We start from the raw sequence: 18752 nt of genomic DNA, 5'->3' as shown, positions 1-18752 counted from the left end.
AAGGCATGTGTTTCTGTTTGGATAATGGCATTTGTAATGCCCCTCACACGTGTCATGTGTGCTGGGGGTACTAAGCACCCTATTAAGTGGAAGGCACACAAAATGAGTGAGATCTCTTCCCTCTGGTTAAGCAGGATATATGTTTATGACAGAATCTCATAGAGTTATTTAAAACGATGTCTTGATATGGGCAGATGTCCCTGATGGTGTTAAATGTATTTAAAAAGTAAGCCTCAGACCAGTTTGTACCCTGTCTTAAGTATGGAAGCATCTATCAAAATCTCAATATTATAAATATAAATGCATATGCATGGAAGATTTAGGGTAGCATACACATGAATCTAGTAACTGATTACATCTGGAGAGTAGACTTAGGGCTACAAGTAAGGGGGAAGGAGAGAGTTAATTTCAGTAACGACAGATTATAGTTGGTCCAGAAGAAGTTAATGAATTTGCAGTCTAGTTACAGAAGAGATGAGTAAAAACAAGTGCAGTAAAGCACTCTAAGTGCTAAAACAGAAATATGCATAGGGTTAAGCAAGGCTATGAAGAGGGGAGTGTTCACTTTTATATGGAATGGTCAGAAATGACTTTTCCAGGGGAAGGGATGCATGAGCTAAGTTTTGAAAAGGGGGAAATTAAAAAAGGGAGCGAGGAATCTGCATCATGTGGAGAGAGAACCCGAGCTAGGAAACATCATTGAACATTTAAGAATCTACATGTGGTCCTCTAAGTCCACTCCAGCCAGCTGGATATATGGGAGGCAGTGCAGGGAGATATGGCTGTGGATAAGATTGATGAGGGAGGTAATAATTGGCACTAAGAGTTAATAAACAATGTTGAGAGGTAAATATTGTCCTAAGAGCTTTGTCTTCATGGAGGGCAGTGAGGAAGTTGAGACAAACTTTGGGTAAAGGTTGAGTGGACAACAACACCAAATAGTACATCAAGGATCAGTCCTAACAGGCCTGGGCAGAGTTCTCTGCTTCAACAATTATGAGGTCACTGGTTACCTCTCTTACAGTGTTTCACGAGTTGAAGAGTGACACTCATTCTGGCCAATGGTAGTAAATGACATGGCTGCCAAGCATTTGATTACCTTGGGAGCTCAGGTCTCCTGTAGCTTGAGACACAAGCTCACACAAGGTGAGATGGCCTTTGCCTCACATGTAGACTAGAAATTGCTTAGTGTCCATTATCAGCCAGTGAAGAAAACTGTTGAGAGGAAGTGATAGGGAAGGACACTGACCTTCATCTGGAACCTCCAAAAGCCCATGGTGGCTGGGTCTTCCACAGCTTCATGATGTTTAATCAGATAGGCCTGGAGAATCTGGGGCAGAGGAACCAGATGGCTGAGGGAGGCCTGAAGCAGCAGCCTGGGTCAAACAGCCACTGAATGAAATAGTTCTCTTTTGAGAGTTTTATAGATAGCTTAGAACTTCTTTCCTGTGAGATTTCTGGGGATGGACATCGAAACATATTCCCATCTGGTTCTACCCAGATCTATTGTTCCCCATAAATAACTACTTGTGCCTTAATTAACATGTCCCACTGAATGCACTTCTGCTTTAAGGTTAGAAACTAGGCTTTCATTGTTCCATACCCTTACTTAATGTACACAAAAATTCCTTGCTAAAGAGACACTGTGATGATACAAAAATATGTCAGCAGAATAAAAGTTGTCAGAAAATACCAAACAATAAACCCAAAAAAGTAGTGTTAGGCATCAGGCCCACTTGGACTCAAATGTTGGCTTTTCCACTTGGCTAGATTATAGGACTTCAAGCCTCCACTGCTCTGCCACAAATTGGGAAGAATGTGTGACCTACCTCATGAATTTTATTTGGACGTTCAGCTGAGATAGGGCATTGAAAGTCCTTAGCATACCATCATGCAGAAAATAAGAACCTGTAAAAGAGCTGTATCTCATTATTATTTTAAGAATCCATCACTTCATAATTTTATCTGACAAGTTTTGCTTGAAAATGGACTCAATGTAATTTATTTTCAAGTGTGTCGTTAAAGGCCATCTCAGGTTTTAATACATATTACTCATGGTAAGCCATCTGAAATCCTCTGGGCTCTTGATACCTGCTGTTTTTTAAAAATCTGAAAATAAAGCACTGACCGTGTATAGGAATCTATTTTTTGTGACCCTGTCCTTAAAGTGTAGTGAATTAATGTATTACCTGTCTCACACCTTAAATGTATGTGAAATATCCTGTTGTAATGATTTGAGTATTGCGTTATAGTAGAAAATGTGATTTTCGTTTTGAGGGTAGGTAAGTCCAGATCTGATACCCAGAAGCATTACTGACTACTTCTGTGGCCTCACCCAAGGTATTTTAAATTCAAGCTGAGAAACATTGAGTCATCACTATATGCCAGTACATGTCCAATTTGATTCCTACGATACATGCTTGAAATAGGTACTATTAATCCCATTTCATGAATGAAGACTATGAGAGAGGCATTACATCAATTGCTAAACATCACAAGTAGGGAGTAGAGCTAGGATTTGAACCCAGGTCTGTGAATACTCTTTACCATTTGTACTATGCACTGTCAGTAAAGTAAGGTTAAAGAAACTAACTTTGCACAGTTATTATGAACATTGGTGTTAAATAACAAAAATTCAACCAAGTAAATCCAAAGATCTAACTGGCTTTATCAAACGGTTCATGAATCAGGCAGCATCCCACCCAGCAAAGAATAAGGAGCAACTTACCGCTTCCAGGAAAGAAAAGGTTTTTAAGGTCAGAGAGGGAAAGGAGACTAGGAAAGTATTAACACAGAAAGCACTGTTTGAGGCAAGGTTGCCCTCCTAAGGGGAACCCAAAGGGTCTTTCATGGGATTTCCTCCTAGTGCTGAGCAGGAAGGTCTAGGCTGGCTGGTTAAAGGTCACGTTCCCAGGGGGTTGAAACCACAGGGAAGTTGGGTGCTAAGTCTTGGTTTGCTGATGTGGGGCTCTAACATGAGTGATTCCATTTTGGCGCTGAGTTTTTTTTTTTTTAAGTTTATTTATTTTGAGAGAGAGAGAGAGAGAGTGAGTGAGCAAGCACAAGAGAGGGATAGAGAAAAGGGAAGGGAGAATCTGAGCCACCCAGGAGCCCTAATCTGTAGTTTTCTTTTTTACACTAGTGGTAATGCATTTCACAGAGTAAACTGTAAATGTTAACAATTTTTAAATTCTCATTTCGGAGAATCACAGTAATCTGAAATGGACCAAAAAAACAAAACAAACAACAACAACAACAACAACAACAACAAAAACTAGTATGTTGGAACTCATAAAATACTCCTAGGTTTCCAAATATACCTGACAATAAATTGCATAATGTGCTCAGACTCAGTCCTGAGAATGTCCTATATACTTAAAGCATCAAACTTTTAATGAAGAAAAATAGGTCAGTGCTTTCTTCGGTATTGACAGAGAGTGAGCAGAGTCCATGTTTAAATTTCTGTCTGATGACACATTTTACCCATTGCTCATTTTGTGTGAAATGAGGAAGAAGGAACAGTTTTCTTGGAATTTTTAATCAGCTGCACAAGGAGTTTCTGTGCATCCTCATGCCTTTCTTATTCAAGAAATGAAAAGTATGTTCACCCTGTTTTCTTCTCTACTTTCCCTCCCCTCATACTGGACATTTTATTCTTCAGGTTTTCCACCCTGTCCTTACCATTTCTACTTCAGATAAAACTTAATGAGTACTTTACATGAGAGTGAAAAACCAACACCATTTGCAAATATGTCAGATTATGCCAAATAAGATGGCAGTTTGCCATACATTTTATTCTTTAATATTTATTATTTTTTTCAAGTTTATTTATTTATTTTGAGAGAGAGAAAGAGCACAGGTGGGGAAGGGGTAGAGAAGAAGGAGAGAGAGAATCCCGAGCAGGCTCCATGCCTTCAGCACAGAGCCCTAAGTGGGGCTCAGACTCATGAACCCTGAGATCATGACCTGAGCCTAAATTAAGAGTCCATCAATCAACCCACTGAACCACCAGGCACCCCTGCCACACATATTTTAAATGGCACTTAACTATTAGCATTGCTGTGTTTGTTCACCTTCAGAAATAGGAAAATAGCTATAACGATAGATTTTACTTTACGCCAAAACAATTCAAAGAACTGAAAATTAGTGATCTTTCCCCCATCCCTGTCAAGTCCTCAGGTTCAATCAATACTAGATAATCCAGACTAACAGAGAGAAGATGTGGTGTTGGACAGTGACAGGTGTTTCTCCCAATCCCTCTGGGGTGGGCTTCCCCTGCCCATACATTCAAAATCCTGTCCGTGTAACCACACCCCACCATGGCCTGGGTCTCCCACAGATTTCCCAAACAGCCAAAGAAAAAGACAAGTGTTCAGTATTTCCCAAGGAGCAAAAATAAGCCCAGTCTCAGTTCATGTATAATTTTGGATTTAGTGTGCCCAGCAATCAGAGATTGCCCCTTAACACGCCCCCAGTAGGTGAATATGCAGTTAGGACATCTGATTAGGGTTAAGCCAGAGGACGTGTTCACCATCCAAAAGTGTAGATATGTTGGAATTTTCAAAGTGTGCTTTATCTCGTACTCCCCACCTCTGCCAGAAATCAACACCCCAGCTTATTTGCAACCTATAATTAATAACTGAAATAGCCAAAGTAAGCTCTTTTTTTTATTTTTATTTTTTTTGAAATTTGCACATACAGGTTTTATTTTGATACAGATAGTTTTGTAAATATAAAAGGAGAATCTCAGGTAAGCACACCATTAATAGCCTCATTTTTTCTTTTTTTTTTTCAATATATGAAGTTTATTGTCAAATTGGTTTCCATACAACACCCAGTGCTTTATAGTAAGCTCTTTTTTAATTCAGATTTAGATTCTGTTTTTATATATGTCTACGTATTTTGGAAAATCAGCTAAAATGTTAAGTATTTGTCTAACATATTCTAAGTTAGCATTTTCTCCCCTTCTTCCCTCCCTTCCTTCAGTTTTTCCTCCCTTCTTCTCTTTTACTGCTTTCCCCATTCTCTTTCCTTCTATTTCTTCCTTTTTACCCTTTCTGCCTTCCTGTCTTCCTATCAGCATTTTATTATATAGTGTGGTATTTTATACTAAAAGATTATACTAGTTATTTTACACTAAGTGATCAGGCAAGATCTTATCAAAGGACTCTTAATGCAGCTGACCAACTGGCCATTTAGCCTACTCAGGAAAAGCTAATCAAGGAAACCTTAAAATGATATATTTTAATGTTTATTTTTGAGAGAGAGAGAGAGAGAGAGAGAGAGAGAGAGAGAGAGAGAGAGAGAGACAGAGCATGAGCGGGGAAGGGGGAGAGGGAGGCGGAGACATAGGACCGGAAGCAGGCTCCAGGCTCTGAGCTGTCAGTACAGAGCCCCATGTGGGGCTTGAACCCACGAACCATGAGATCATGACCTGAGCCAAGGTCAGACACTCACCCGACTGAGCCACCCAGGCACCCCAAAATGATATTTTTAAAATACTAGACAAATCTTTGGTGTAGTTTGACCATATACTGAAGAAAATAAAAATATGTCATGTGTTTTTTTTCCATTCTAATGTAGATTTGTGGCCATACTTCAGAAAGCAGGACATCTTGAGATTCACAATTTTCTTCAGATTATAAGATTTTGTTAAGGAAACTAAGCAGATAAAATGACCTTGCCTACAAAGTTTGTGTGAGACAGACAGGAAGAGACTGTTAATTTCCCTATTATTTTCATCATGGAGTTGCTAACATTGAAATGCTGTACATAGTTTTGTCCATTGACACTGTGCTTGAAGCACTGTTCATCTCCTTTCTGCATCACTAGTCCCATAGGTGACAATATTTCAAAGTACACTCTTACATGAAAGTCAGGGCAAATGAGCTAAAGCCAGGATGCTGTTGATTTACCAAGGCTGATCTTCTTCTCCCAAAATTCAAGAGCTACTTGTCTTTGTAACTGCCAGTGTAGGGACATATCTTTCCTCACTTAGAAACACTCACGTAGTACTAGATCATTATCAGGCAAGACAGCATATGAATCTTAAGTTACCACAGATGGACGCTTACTGTGCAATTTGCTCTGTAGTCATTTGGAGGGTCAAGTAGGAAATAAATCTTGGATTTCTCTTGATTCAAGTAAGGGCTATAAAGAGGATTCAAATGTCAGTGTTCTTTTTGCAGGTACCAATATCTTTTAAAAGTTTTAAAATTGATACTCCATTTAAATATGAATAAATTCATAGATTTTGATCATTGGTTTGGGTTTTTTCCCCCTAGTGCTAAGCAGTTTTCAGAGGTGGTCATGTTATGATTGGCAAGGGGACAAGTGTCAAGTAGAAGGATGAAACATTGACATCTCAGTAAACACAGGCTGATAGGGACGATGGGAGCCACTCCCTTTATGTTTAATGTGAAATATATAATCGTGAGCTTTAGAAGAGCCAGTGCTCAGGGGGGAGCCAAGATGGCAGAACAGCGTGGAAGTTTTTGTGTGTCTTGCATCCATGAAATACAGCCAGACCAACACTAAACTATCCTGCACACCTAGAAAACTGATCTGAGGATTAACACAACAATCTGCACAACCTGAACCACAGAATCCAGCAGGTATGTGGTGCAGAGAGGTGAACTTGGGAAGAGAGAAGCGCAGGGAGCCACTTTTGCAGGGATGTCTACTCTAGCCACTGTTATTCAACATAGTATTGGAAGTCTTAGCCTGTGCAGTCAGACAACACAAAGAAATAAAAGGCATCCAGATTGGCCAGGAGGAGGTCTGGCCTTCACTCTTCACAGGTGACATGATACTGTATATGGAAAACCCAAAAGATTCCACCAAAAAACTGCTAGAACTGATTCATGAATTCAGCAAAGTGGCAGGATATAAAATCAATGCACAGAAGTCATTTGTATTCCTATTTACCAACAATAAAGCAACAGTAAGTGAAATCAGGGAATCAATTGCATTTACAATTGCATCAAAATCAAAGAGGTGAAAAACTATAGAAAGCTTATGAAAGAAATTGATGAAGACATAAAAAAATGGGAAAAGATTCCATGCTCCTGGATACGAAGAACAAATATTGTTAAAAAGTCAGTATTACCCAAAACAATCTACATATTCAGTGAAATCCCATCAAAATAACACCAGCATTCTTCACAGAGCTATAGCAAATAATCCTAAAATTTGTATGGAACCAGAAAAGACCTTGAATAGCCAAAAGAGTCTTAAAAAAGAAAACCAAATCAGGAGGCATCACAATCCCAGACTTCAAGCTATACTGCAAAGCTGTAATCATCAAGACAGTATGGTACATGGACAAAAACAGACACTGAGATCAGTGGAACAGAATAGAGAACCCAGAAATGGACCCACAAACGTATGGCCAACTAATCTTTGACAAAGCAGGAAGGAATATCCAATGGAATAAAGACAGTCTCTTCAGCAAGTGGTGCTGGGAAAACTGGACAGCGACATGCAGAAGAATGAACCTGGACCACTTTCTTACAACATACAGAAAAATAAACTCAAAATGGATGGAAGACCTCAATGTAAGACAGGAGGCCATCAAAATCATCAATGAGAAAGCAGGAAAAAACCTTTCTGACCTCAGCTGCAGCAATTTCTTACTCAACACGTCTCTGGAGGCAAGGGAAACAAAAGCAAAAATGAACTACTGGGACCTCATCAAAATGAAAACTTTTGCACAGTGAAGGAAACAATCAGCAAAACTAAAAGGCAACTGATGGACTGGGAGAAGATATTTGCAAATGACATATCAGATAAAAGGTTAGTATCCAAAATCTGTAAAGAACTAATGAAACTCAACACCCAAAAGACAAATAATCCAGTGAAGAAATGGGAAAAAGTTATGAATAGACACTTCTCCAAAGAAGACATCCAGATGGGAAACTGACACATGAAAAATGCTCAACATCACTCATCATCAGGGAAATACAAATCAAAACCACAATGAGACTCCACCTGACACCTGTCAGAATGGCTAACATAAACAACTCAGGCAACAACAGATGTTGGCGAGGATGCAGAGAAAGAGGATCTCTTTTGCATTGTTGGTGGGAATGCAAGCTGGTACAGCCACTCTAGAAAACAGTATGGAAGTTTCTCAAAAAATTAAAAATAGCACTATCCTATGACCTAGCAATTGCACTACTAGGTATTTATCCAAGGGATACAGGTATGCTGTTTTGAAGGGACATATGCACCCCAATGTTTACAGCAGCACTATCAACAATAGCCAAATTATGGAAAGACCCCAAATGTCTACTGATGAATGAATGGATAAAGAAGTGGTGTATATATATGTATACAGTGGAGTATTGCTGGGCAGTCAAAAAGCATGAAACCTTGCTATTTGCAACTACGTGGATGGAACTGGAGGGTACTATGCTAAGCGAAATTAGAGAAAGACACATATCATATGACTTCACTCATATGAGGACTTTAAGAGACAAAACAGATGAACATAAGGGAAAGGAAGCAAAAATAATATAAAAACACGGGGACAAAGCATAAGAGACTCTTAAATATGGCGAACAAACAAGAGGGTTACTGGAGGGGTTGTGGGAGTGGGGATTGGCTAAATGGGGCATTAAGGAATCTACTCCTGAAATCATTGTTGCACTACATGCTAATTTGGATGTAAATAAAAAAATACAATTAAAAAAAAAAAGAGAACCAGTGCTTTCATGAAAGTGAATGATCTTTTTTCTTTGTTTCTGCTCTCTGTGATGAAGCTGAAGTTGAAAATGGTTACTCTGGAAAAGCTACCCTAAGCCTTTCTTCAGGTTGATTTTAGACAGGTAGTTAAAGTCTTGAGTGAAAAAGAGGTGTAAAACAATATAAAATAGAAATGGGATGTAATCTGCAAGAGTTTGACACAGTTAATCAAGTACATCCTGGCCTCTTTCACCTTGGGAAAAAAATAGAGTTTAATAGATTTAGAATAAATTAGGAAAAAATATCTAAGTAGACTGAGACTCATTAATTGAGCAACACTTGTGTGTTTGTGGCAACCTTGATTGTAGCTGTTTGAATGTTGGCTAAGTAGCATCCAAATATTGGCATTTAAAAAATAGGCGTTATTAAATTCAGATTGCTGTAATTAACATATAATCACATAATATTTAGCAACATTATTCATACCACTTTTAAGACTTTTATATAATTTAAGATGACATCAATTGCAAGATCCTCTATTTTATGAACGACTAAGTAAAACCGAGCGTCTGCCAAATAAAATATCACACAAAGATAATTTTGCATGCTGCATGAATTATTGGCACAGACTCTTACTGCTTAGAAATTACTTTCCTCTGCTCTAAGGATCTGGGTGGTTTCCCCCAACTTTCACCGTGGTGCCTACCACGTTTGAGGCAATTTTTCATGTTTCTCATCAACAGAATATATCACAGCTTCATCTACTCACAGGTGTCTTCCTTTGTTCAATCCTATAAAGCATTTTTCATTGTTTTGAAAGAAAATGTGGAATTGTGGTTATTATCCCAAGATACTGGCTTCACTCACTTCCCATGTTATTTTGAATAAGGAGAACCTTTTATATTTCTATGAAGAAATACCATGTGATCTTTTAATACATTTTAAATAAAACTCCACATGGGTAGTTGACTATGTTCATAACTCTAGAAATGTGAGTAGCTATGACCTAGTCCATCCTTGTAGGAAAAGAAAACAATGGCATGACTGCTTCCTGGTCCAAAAGAGCTGTAAGCATCATAGATTGTAAGATGGATCCTACGAGCATCTGGGTAGCTCAGTAGGTTAAACATCTGACTTCGGCTCAGTTCATGATCTCATGGTTTGTGAGTTCGAAACCCATATGGGGCTCTGCACTGATAGCACGGAGCCTGCTTTAGATTCTCTCCCTGCCTCTCCCCCACTCTCACTCTCGCCCTCTCAAAATAAACTTAAAAAGATGTATCCTTGTTTCAGAGATTTAAAAACCAAAAGTTATGTTTTAGAATTAATGAAAAGAGTACTTAATGAAAGTATATCTTCACATGAGAAAAATATAGCCATCTATATATAATAAGTACTCTGAGAGCTTAGATGTATGAAGGAGAAAACCATAAAAAAGTATTCCAAGCCACCAGGGAGTGCTTGAAAGCACAGTGCCCCAGAGAAAGTGAACACATTCTAGAACGCTTGCTGCAAATTCAAATCTGTAAAGATATGTCAATATAAAGGGACAGTAATCTATAGAACAGACTGCTTGTACTTTGCTAAAAGTATTAGGGTGACAAATAGTAGGGTCAAGAGAGAGAAAGTGAGGAAGGCAATGTTGGCAATTGCTTGTTATCAATTACTGGGAAATAAATATCTGGAACAAATCAAGTACAGTCCCCTGAAAAGTATAATCTAAGTCAGGTGTTAGCAGACTTTTTATTTAAAGGCCAGGTGGTAAATATTTTAGGATTTGTTGGCCACATACATTCTCCATAATATACACTTGTTTTATTTTTTGACTACTTTCAAAAAACATAAAAACCCTTATTGACTTAAGGCCCCACAGTGAGATGGCTGGCTAGATTTGTCTGTCTGGCCTCAGTATGCAGACCCCAGTTTATCAGTGGTTGTCAAATTTTAGCATGCACCAGCATCATCTGGAGGGTTTTCAAAAACCGACTGCCACCCCCAGAGTTTTGGATTCAGAAGGTCTGGGATAGAAATGGAAACTTTGTATTTCTAACACATTCCTGGTTACTGCTGATGCTGCAGATCCAGGAACATACTTGGAAAATTATTGGTGTGGTGGTAACAAGTGGCTTGGGAGCAGAACTTTTAGATTCATGTCCTTACCCTTTCACTCACCACCTGTGAGAACTTGGGCAACTTACTGAACTTTATTAAAATCTCAGCTTCCTCAGCTGTAGACTAGAGAGAGCCTCCTTTTCTGGGTTTCTATGAAGTTTATTTTTTTATTAATTTTTGTAAACAATCCAGTATATTTAACGTACAGTGTTATATTAGTCTCAGGCATACAATATAGTGATTGAACAATTCTATAACATCACTCAGTGATCATCATAAGCGTGTTCTTAATCCCCTTCACCTATTTCACCCATCCCCCCACCTACCTCTCCTCTGGGGACCATCAGTTTGTTCTCTGTAGTTAAGAGTCTGCTTCTTGGTGTGTCTCTTTATTTCTCTCGATTCCCTTTGCTCAGTCGTTTAGTTTCTTAAACCCCACATACAAGTGAAATCATGTGGTGTTTGTCTTCCTCTGACTGACTTATTTCACTTAGCATTATACTGTCTAGCTCCATCCATGTCATTGCAAATGGCAGGATTCCATTCTTTTTTATGGCTAAGTAATAATCCATTGTATATATATACACCACCTCTTCTTTATCCATTCATCAGTTGATGGATACTTAGGCTGCTTCCATAATTTGTCTACCCTAAATGATGCTGTAATAAATGTCAGGTGCACATAACCCTTTGAATTAGTGTCTTTGTATTTTGGGGGTATGGGCTTCTGTGAAGTTTAAATAAGACAATATTTGTAGAGCTTTTAGCACAGTGCTTCACATAGAGTACTTGCTACATAAATGCTTGTGATTATTAATCCCATCAGGTGGAAAACCATGTTGCGGGAGCCCAACATGGAATGAAAAAAGGCGTTACAACCTTTTACTTTATATTGATTTCTTTGAGGTGAGGAAAAATATAAGTGAGAAAGTTTAAAGGAAGGACCAGAGGTGCCTGGATGACTCAGTCAGTTGAGCATCTGATTCTTGGTTTTGGCTCAGGTCATGATCTTGTGGTTCGTGAGGCTCACACAGGGCTGTGTGCTGACAGGGTGGAGCCTGCTTGAGATTCTGTCTCCCTCTCTGTGCCCTTCCCCCTCCCTCCCTCCCCCTCTCTCAAAAATAAACAAACATTAAAAAAAAAAGTCGCAACAGCAAGTAGGGATATAGGCATTTCGGGAAAACATACTAGATTCTCTCACGTGTGAAAAGGTATGGCATTTTTCTGAAGATGAATTCACGAAATAAATGGCTAGATTTGTAGTCCACGACTGAATGTTGTGATCACGTGTGTACTGAGCAGGCTGTTGAGGAAGTGTCACAGCTGAGAGGTTCTTGTGCAGCAGAAACATGGAACTCAATTCTCATGATGACACATGGAGTTAAGCAGCTGCTGCTATTCTGTTGTCCTAACACTCCAACTGCTCGGAGGGTGCTTGAGCCATGTCTCTGCTACCTGGTGCAACCGTTAGAGAGTTGTGAACACTCCTGCTGGTTCTGTTCAGAGTTGATTCCTGGACGGTAATGCCAATAAAGAAGTACACAGCTCAGCTATCAAAGGCACCTATGGGAGTTGTTGGAAGTTGGTCCATCTCTAGCAAGACACAGATAAAAGGAGTGGGTTCCCCATGTTAAGGAGGTGGCCTCTCCTGTAGTGTGCTTGGTACTTATTCTTTCATGTGAAGCATATTCCTTTGTTCATTTTCCTTGACTTTCTGTGTTTGGTTCCATGAATTAGGCTGAACTGGTACTTCTAAACTTGAAGGAATGATCTTTCTGTGGTCATCTCCTGCAAACACTGTGTGTGCCTGCTGACTTTGGCTGCCTGGTTGAAATTGCCTGTCATGGTCTGGGAGTACCAAGGCTTTCTGAGTTAGGGCTACCCTGGAGGAATGAGTGGAGCTAGAGTGGGCATTGCCCAGGGAGGTCCTTGGGCTTTCTATGCAGAGGGCCCCTGTGAGAACACGTGAAGCTGAAGTGAGTATAAGCCAAGGGTCTTGGAGTGCCTTGAACTAGGAGTACCCTGGTGGTTTCCTGAGTGCTTCACACAGGGGGTGCCCTAGTAGAACTGTGGGATCAGAGGCACGTGTGTGTGGGAGGGGCTCCTGGGGCACTCCATTCAAGGGCCTCTGGCTGGAGCCAAAACAGACATGGATAAGGAGGTTCTGGGGCACTCCGCACCAGCAGTACTCTGGAAGTTGTCTGGAACCAACATCGTATGCACCTAGAATGTTACGGGGTGCTTTGCATCTTTGTCACCTTGGTGAGATGGCTGGAGCTGTAGTGATCACGGACCAGGGGTGTCCTATTGTATGCCATGTGGGTGTTGCCTAGGTAGAACACGTAAGGCTGGTGTGGGCTTGGAGCCTAGGAGTCACTGAGGTGGTAGGCTGGTAAGGAGGCCAGGACAGTGTTCTTGTCTTTGTTCTTAAGCTGTGTGAGGGGGTGGGGATGTAAACCATAGTATTTGCCAGCCCCTTCCACCTGGAGAAGGTTTCAGGAGATCCCCTGGCCATTCTCAAGGACCTTTATATTCTAGTTGTTCTTTGAAATCACGGCTTTTTTTTCTGTGTCCCAGGATATCTGGGGCTGTTGTGGGCTAGGGATCCAGGGCTCACTGAAGCAGAAGGTTGGCTATGACACCCAGACTCTTTCCTGTCCACACCATCAAGTTGGAGTGGGAATGCAAACATTGGCCTTCATCAGCCCCTCTGACCTAGAGAGAGTCCCAGTAACTCCTCCACCATATGGCAAGAGTCTGGGTTGGATTCTGCTTCCTTTATATTATAGTTTTCATTGGGGCACCTGGGTGGATCAGTTGAACATCAACTTCAGCTCAGGTCGTGATCTCACAGTTTGTGGGTTCGAGCCCCATGTCAGGCTCTGTGCTGACAGCTCAGAGCCTGGAGCCTGCTTTGTTCTGTGTCTCCCTCTCCCTTTGCCCCTTCCCTACTCTCACTCTCTTTCTGTCTCTCTCTCTCAAAAATGAATAAACATTTTTAAAAATGTAAAAAAAAAAAAGTTATATTCTAGTTTTAAGCTATAGCTTTTCTTATTTTCCAAAGCAGAGAAGTCTGCTCACAGTTTCTTCAGTACTATCCCTCCCCACTGTGAATGGTAGTGTTGAAGGTGGGCAATTCCTTTATTACTATGTCCGTTTCTCTTACTGTTATCTTATTAAGTGGTTTATCTCTTGTGCAGAAGCTGTTCAGTTATCCCTCAGTTCTTCAGGAGAAATTGCTCTATAAATAGGTGTAGGTTTGGTGCATCCATGGAGGAAGGGAGTTTAGGGTCTTCCTGAGTCACCATCTTGGACCACAACTTCATCAATGCATCTTTTTTAATCATTAAAATGACCCCTAGTGGAACCTTTTAACATTGAATAATATTGAATATTGAACTAAATACAGAATAATTTAGTTCTGGGATTTTTGTTGTTAATTCTTTGATAATTTCTTACGGTTTTTCTGTATGTGTTCTTTTTCTGGATTTATGCTTAGTCAGATATTGGACTTTTTAAATTGATCCTTAAATTTGTTTTCCTTCTTATCTGATCTGCTTGCTCATTTTTCTCTTCTACTTTCTACGAGATTGTTTTCAGTATTACCTTCTCATTCTTCTATAGAGTTTTAAAAGTTCACATACCACATTTTTAATTTCCAAATCTCATTCATGCTATAGAATTGTTTCTTTTTTACTGTGTCGTGTTCTTAATTATCATCTGAAACCTATGACAATATTAATCAACCTTTTATTGATTTTTGGTTTTGGTGGTGGTTCTCTGTATTGTTTCTGCTTCTCCAGACATTAAATAAATAACTGTTGTTTCCTTGTTTGTCTTGGTATTTCTCTTTCATATTAAAGGAATTCAAGAAATGACTAATATTCCTCAAAGTCTCCTTCTATTTAACTGTGAGCCATTAAAATCTGATTGGAGGATTTATCATAAATGTAGTGAGACTGTGGAATTGTGGGTTTCCCCTGACCATGTCATTAAGCTCCCCAAATATAAATATATTTAGTGGCTTTCCTTTGGGCTAATTTGTCCAAGTACTAATGTTGCAAACATACCCCTTGCATTACACCTAGCTTACAGCATTTTGAAAGCTGAATGGAGGAATTGGGCTAGAAATAACACTGTTCAGTATATAGACTTTTACTTAACCCCCCTATATTTACCTGCCTAAATTTAGAACAATTTTGGTTCAAAATCTCAAGGAATGCAAACCTCTGATATCCTCCTCAGGTTACTTGTCCCCTCTCCTCTATTCTTTATTAGTAGTGGAGTTTCAGGTAAGCACATCATTACCCAGGTAGAAAACTAGATTTCCCCAAATTCCTTACAACTGTTTATGTGTGATTATTAAGTTATTACAGTTAGATGTATTTGCCCATTTTGAATGGAAGAAGTGGACTCCACTTCCCTTTGGCAACTATTAACACTGTCAAGATTAGAATCTTATAGATTATATCTCTAGTTCCTAGTTCCCTGAGTCTCATAAAGTGGGCTTTTCTCACCTATTGGTGACTTTCTCACATAATTTCCTAATCACTGGGATGTGTCCACTTTTCAGTTTCCTGATGCTCAAAGGCAGCAATGGGAGTGGCCATGGCTCTCATGGTGACCTCAGGGATAGGGGCTGGCCTAACTAGCCAGTTCTACATTTTAGGGGCATCATTTTGAAATACCCAGTTTAGAATCCACTTTTCCCCCCTTTTACTGATTCTGTAAACACATCATTCATGGTATGAAATCTCTTCCTGCTTAAAATACTTGGGGTGGTTTCTACTTCCTGTACTTATTCTGGAAATCTTCTCCATTATATGTTGTACTTGGGAGATTAATCCTCTCGTTAGTTCCTGTCTCTCATTCTGTGTTTGTGTATGTGAGTGAATTGGCCAGTGTATGGTTGCTTCTTATCTGTACCTTTTCATCAGAACCCTAGACTTCAGCTTTGTCCTCTGTACAAAGCCAAATACCGCTCACATGTATACTTTCCATCTTGTTCTCATCCATTCCTTGTATGTTAGGAGAACACTGTACTTGTTTTACACCTTTATTTTTTTCTGAAACAATAGTAAAATGATAGTAATGATGAAGTCAGGCGTTCAGTCTGCTGTGTTACATTAGAAGTGTCTGTTGTTGCTAATTATCCATCTGAATATCTTTTTTTATTTTAAAATTTTTTAACGTTTTATTTATTTTTGATACAGGGAGAGACAGAGCATGAACAGGGGAGGGTCAGAGAGAGGGAGACACAGAATCTGAAACAGGCTCCAGGCTCTGAGCTGTCAGCACAGAGCCTGACGCACGGCTCAAACCCATGGACCGAGAGATCATGACCTGAGCCGAAGTCGGCCGCTTAACCGACTGAGCCACTCAGGCACCCCTATCTGAATATATTTTTGATAAGGAATGTATCTGGACCCTATTATGATGGCATTAGACACTATGCCTTTGAGTGCTGGAGAAGGATGACAGTTCTGAAAAATGAAAATAAAAAATGATGAAAATTCTTTATGTTTTTTTAAAGTGTTCTGTAGGTCCTGAATTTTTCCTATTCATCTTTCCAACTCAGTGGAAGAAATGGAAGTCTCTGTATTTTTGCTTTGTGCTTCATTGCTCTTTGCTCTGAGATCTGATGTGGTTTGAAGACAGGCCCAATGCAACTATAGTTATTGAGTCAGCTAGAGAGCCTAAAATCCCTTGAAACTCAATAATTCATGCTCTGGAAATAACACTCTTGTCCAAATAAGGACAGTAAGAATCCAGCTCACTATGAAATACAGCAAGAAGGATCTCACCAAATATGTATGCATTTTAAGGTCACAAACACTCGAAGTTGCAGATCTTGTGGCAATTCTGTAGAATTATCAATTTGTGGGTTTTTAATTCAAGTTAATCCTCAGAAAGGGATAGTCTTCCTGCATGTCCTCTGAAAAATACAGGGCAGAGAGCCCTATGCTGATGCTGTGACTCATTTTTTTCTGCAAGCATCCTGAGTTAAATGTTGACAGCCAAGTGTGCTTACTATGGATTCCATAGTCTGCATGCCTGGTGTTTTGTGAGAGGGTACATCCTAGCATGCATTTCCTATTTGAATAGCAAAACAAATGTCTGTTAAATTGATGAATTTCAGGATGCTAAATAGCTAAAGATGATTTCACCCCTACAGGAAGGGAAGGAAAAATAAGATAAAAACAGAGGGAGGCAAAGCATCAGAGACTCTTAATTATAGAGAACTGAGGGTTGCTGAAGAAGAGGTGGGTGGGGGGATGGGCTAAATGGGTGAAGGGCATTAAGGAGGGCACCTGTGATAAGCACTCTGTGTTCTGTGTAAGAGATTAATCACTGGGTTCTACTCCTAAAGCCAAAAGATGATTCTCCCCCACTGGATTCTGTGACCATTTTCAATTATGACCTTTTTAACAGGCTAAAAACTCCTTCTAACAGACTAAATACCAAAAGATTTAAAACACTCAAAAGTTTAAACTGTAGTCAGCTTATGTCAAATAATTGCCTCATATTTTTTCATTTCTCTGATCAAAATTATTTCTTAAAAACAAGTCCATCATCACACTTGCCTTTCTGTATAAAAGGGACAGAGTAGAAAAAAGAAAATATGCACATTTATTTTGAAAAATGGATAATTCTCTGTTGATTTCATTATTTAAAAATTAGGACCACAATTAATTTTAAGGAATTCTACGTTCTCTATATTTTATATTCTTGAACCAATCACATGTAGAATTAGCTTAAATTGTAAGGAGATATATACAGAGTTTTCATGACTTCAGTCCCACAGAAGGCAAGGCAGCCTGAGAAAAATATTTAAAAGCTAAATAACAAAAGCAAACTCCTTCCTTTTTTTTCAAAAGTTTAACGTATCTCTTTTTAGATAATATTTTATAGCAAACATTCCTTGCAACTTCCCCTAAAATGATGCTTCTAAAAATACTAATTTTTGTGGGGAGAAAGTATGTTAAGGCAGTAATAGAGATGAGACAGGAGAAGAGGCTGATGAAGTATATAAATCTGATCTCTTAAATTTAGTCCCCCCCACCCCCCCATATAGGGGACATTGAATCAAATTAGCTAATAGCCTTGGTTAAATCACTTACATTCTCTGGTTCTCAATTTCCTTGTGGAAAAAGAAATATTTCGATCTAATTTATTTCCAAGCTTATTTATGGTTCTAACATTTAGTACAGGTTGAGAATTCACATATCATTCAATTTTGCTAGATGAGACTTTTATTGGCACATTTAAGAGGGTAATATTAATGCTACTATCTATAATTAGAAAAGAAGAAATATAATTCTTGAGGCACAACTCAAGTTTTGTCTTCACTGATTATTATTACTTTTTTTTGGTAAAATACAGTGTTTACTGTCTTGGTGCTTCTATAAAGGATTAACACAATCAATAAATTCACTTAAGACTAACAGAACAGTGTAAAATAACAGGCCAAATACTTCTTATTTTCTTTAAACATCCCATGACTAGTGCAGATGAGCATTTTGATATTTTAAAAACAGAAAGTTACAGGTAAACTACTAGATATAGGAATTTTCTGAAGCTCTTTGGGAATCTTCCCCTACAATAAGTATCTATATAAAGAGTAAGTATTTAAAATATAGTACCTACCTCTTGTATAGTAATTATACCAACAAAAGGCATAGAAGAAGATTTTCCAGCTAGTGTTTTGAACTAGTATTAGTAACTACTAACTTTTACATGCACAGAAAAATATACACAAGTAACCATCTTTCTTCTTTTATTCCACACCTATCTTAGTACACTAGCAATGTGCATCCACGAAGATTGCCAGGGTTATTACATGCATTAGACACAAAGTCCCATGAACAAAAGACAGTTTGCTGTTTAACATGGAGAACTGTATTTGACACATCGTTGTCATATACACTTGGGTTCAGATCCAGAGTTAGAGAAAC

The sequence above is a fragment of the Neofelis nebulosa genome, chromosome 10 (genome assembly GCF_028018385.1).
Source record: "Neofelis nebulosa isolate mNeoNeb1 chromosome 10, mNeoNeb1.pri, whole genome shotgun sequence".
NCBI lineage: Eukaryota > Metazoa > Chordata > Mammalia > Carnivora > Felidae > Neofelis > Neofelis nebulosa.
Note: the sequence above shows the minus strand (reverse complement) of the source record.